Here is a 3,419-nt window from a genome sequence, read left to right as displayed (position 1 = left end):
TCCAACTTCCAAGTGTAGTGTTTATAAAGACAGACAGCGTCGAAGTGTTATTAGTTGACTTTCTTAACCCTAAAATTGTCCCTGTTGCAAATATTCGTGCAATGGACAGTTACTTTTTTATTGAAAGACTCAAGCTTTCAAGTGTAGTGTTTATAAAATATAAACAACAATACAGTAGTTTTAGAGCACGTCAATACCTCTTGTTTTAAATTATGACAGGGCATTTTACTTTTGGTTTAATTTCTTGAATTTGTTTAAATTTGGTTTTACTTTTTGAACATGGCAAACGACTGTTGATTGGTCATATAATGCAAAAAAAAAAGTTCCAAGATGGAATTGTCCTTGGGCCCTCACACCCACCCTTATGTTGTTGAAATAGGACATGCACACTTTAACAAACCAATCATTTCAGCGACAGGGCCTACCAAACAACTTTGGCTGAAATGATTGGTTTGTTTGGGCCCCCACACCAAAAAAGCTATTCATCTCTCCCTGTACAGACTAAACAGGCTCTACTGAGGCAAGATGTCGTCCTCATCCTCAACCTCTGATTCCTCTCCCCCTATGTGTACTTCCTCCTCATCACACATTATCAATTCGTCCCCGCTGGACTCCACAACCACAGGTCCCTCTGTAGTATCTGGAGGGCAGTGCTGTACTTCATTGAGGAATTGATTATTCATTTTTATAAACATCATTTTTTCAACGTTATGAGGAAGCAACCTCCTTCGCCGCTCACTGACCAGGTTCCCCGCTGCACTAAAAACTCTTTCCGAGTACACACTGGAGGGGGGACAACTCAGGTAAAATAGAGCCAGTTTGTACAGGGGCTTCCAAACTGCCTTTTTTTCCTGCCAGTAACAATATGGACTGTCTGACATGTCTACTTGGATGGTGTCAGCAAAGTAATCATCCACAATTTTTTCTATTGTGACAGCATCCAATGCAGCGAGAGTAGACATGTCTGCAATGGTTGGCAGGTCCTTCAGTCCGGACCAGATGTTATCAGCATCCCCGCCAGTGCCTCTTTTGGGAAAACTGAGCTTTTTCCTCGCAGCCATAGATGTGGAAGAAAATGAGGGTGGAGCTGTTGGCATGTCACGGTCCTCTTCAGAGGTCAATCTCCTGACCAGCAGGTCTTTGCACCGCTGTAGACTTGTGTCCGCTGGAAACAGAGACACAACATACGCTTTAAACCGGGGATCGAGCACGGTGGCCAGAATGTATTCCTCTGACTTTAAAAGAGTGACCACCCTCGGATCCTGGCAAAGCGTACGAAGGGCTACATCCACAAGAGCTACATGCTTGGTGTAATCGCAATGGCTTACCAGCTCCTCCCTCACTTTCTCCAGCTGCTTCTGCAACAGCCTGATCAGGGGAATGACCTGACTCAAGCTGGCAGTGTCGGAACTGACTTCTCGTGTGGCAAGTTCAAATGGCTGCAGAACCTTGCACAACACGGAAATCAGTCTCCACTGCGCTTGACTGAGGCGCATCCCCACTCCTTTGCCTATGTCGTAGGTGGCTGTGTAGGCCTGAATGGCCTTTTGCTGCTCCTCCATCCTCTGCAGCATATAGAGGGTGGAGTTCCAGCACATCACAACCTCTTGTTTGAGGTAAAGCAGGGCAGGTTCATGCTTTTTTTATGTGCCTCTAGTCTGCGGTAGGCACTGGCTGAATGCCGAAAGTGTCCAGCAATTTTGCGCGCCACCGCAAGCATCTCCTGCACACCCCTGTCACTCTTGAGGTAATGCTGCACCACCAAATTAATGGTGTGGGCAAAACATGGGACGTGCTGGAAATTGCCCATATTTAATGCCCGCACAATGTTACTGGCATTGTCTGACACCACAAATCCCCATGAGAGTCTAAGTGGGGTAAGCCACTGGGAGATAATTTCCCTCATTTTCTCTAATATGTTGTCAGCGTTGTGCCTCTTATTAAAGCCTGTAATACACAATGTTGCCTGCCTTTGCACGAGCAGCCATTTTGTAGTTGCTGCTACTGATGCAGCTGTTGCTGTTGCTGCGGAAGGGGATGTATCTACCCAGTGGGCTGTCACAGTCATATAGTCCTTCGTTTGCCCAGAACCACTTGTCCACATGTCCGTGGTTAAGTGGACAGTGGGTACAACCGCATTTTTTAGAGCACTGAGGACACTTGATCGTACTTCTCTGTACATTTTTGGTATCGCCTGCCTTGTGAAGTGGAATCTCGACGGGATTTGGTACCGGGGACACAATACCTCCATCAACCCTCTAAATCCCACTCCACTGATGGCGGACACCGGGCGCACGTCTAACACCAACATTGCAGTTACAGCCGCAGTTATACGCTTTGCAATAGGGTGACTACTATCGTATTTTGTGGTCATGGCAAACGACTGTTGGACGGTCAATTGTTTTGTGAAAGACTTAGCGGTCTTACGACTTCCCCTCTGGGAAGATGACCGACTAACAGCAGCAACAGCAGCAGTGGCAGTAGTAGGCGTACCGCTGCAGGATTCCTCGGATGAATCCCGTATTGAGGAGGACTCAGTCTGGCTGCTGACTTGGGCTGCAGGACTGAATCTGATGGAGATTGTGGAGGAAGTTGACGAGGAGGGTGTTGCTGGTGTGTATCCAACTGGACCACGAGATTTAGGTGTCCCTGTACCGATGAGGGTCCTAGCCCCAGTTCCTGAACTAACCACTGAACTATGAAGGTTATTCAGGTGACGTATAAGGGAGGATGTTCCTAGGTGGGCAAGATCCTTACCCCTGCTTATTTGAGCTTTACATAAGCTACATATGGCCATACATTGGTTGTCTGGATTTGGATAAAAATAACTCCAGACCGAAGAGGTGCATTTTTTGGTCTTCTGACCAGGCATGACGATGGTCTTTTTCATCCCATGGACATCAGCTGTTTCCCCCCCTGGTGCCTCATTTACAATAACCACATCACCATCCTCATCATCAAGTTCCTCCACAGCACCAGCTACATCATCAATAGCCTCCTCCCGAGCCACCTCTTCCCGTACAGTGATGGGAAGGTCAGGCTTGACAACCACCAACATCCTTGGACTCGCCTTGTGGATTTGTGATAATTTCTCTTTAGAAGGCAGAGTTGTTTGCTGTTTTGTTGCTGACAGCATAACTCTCTTCAATTTTTTGTAGGGGGGGGAGGAGGAGGAGGGCTAAGATCCGTGGGTGAAGCTGAACCACTAGTCATGAACACGGGCCAGGGCCTAAGCCGTTCCTTGCCACTCCGTGTCGTAAATGGCATATTGGCAACTTTACGTTTCTCCTCAGATGATTTTAAGTTTCTCTTTTTGCTACTTTTTCTTAACTTGGGCTTTTTGGATTTTACATGCCCGGTACTACGAGATTGGGCATCGGGCTTGGAAGACGACGTTGATGGCATTTCATCGTCTATGT

The sequence above is a fragment of the Mixophyes fleayi genome, chromosome 5 (genome assembly GCF_038048845.1).
Source record: "Mixophyes fleayi isolate aMixFle1 chromosome 5, aMixFle1.hap1, whole genome shotgun sequence".
Taxonomy (NCBI): Eukaryota; Metazoa; Chordata; class Amphibia; order Anura; family Limnodynastidae; genus Mixophyes; species Mixophyes fleayi.
The sequence above is the reverse complement of the archived record's forward strand: the minus strand, read 5'-3'. Positions refer to the sequence as shown.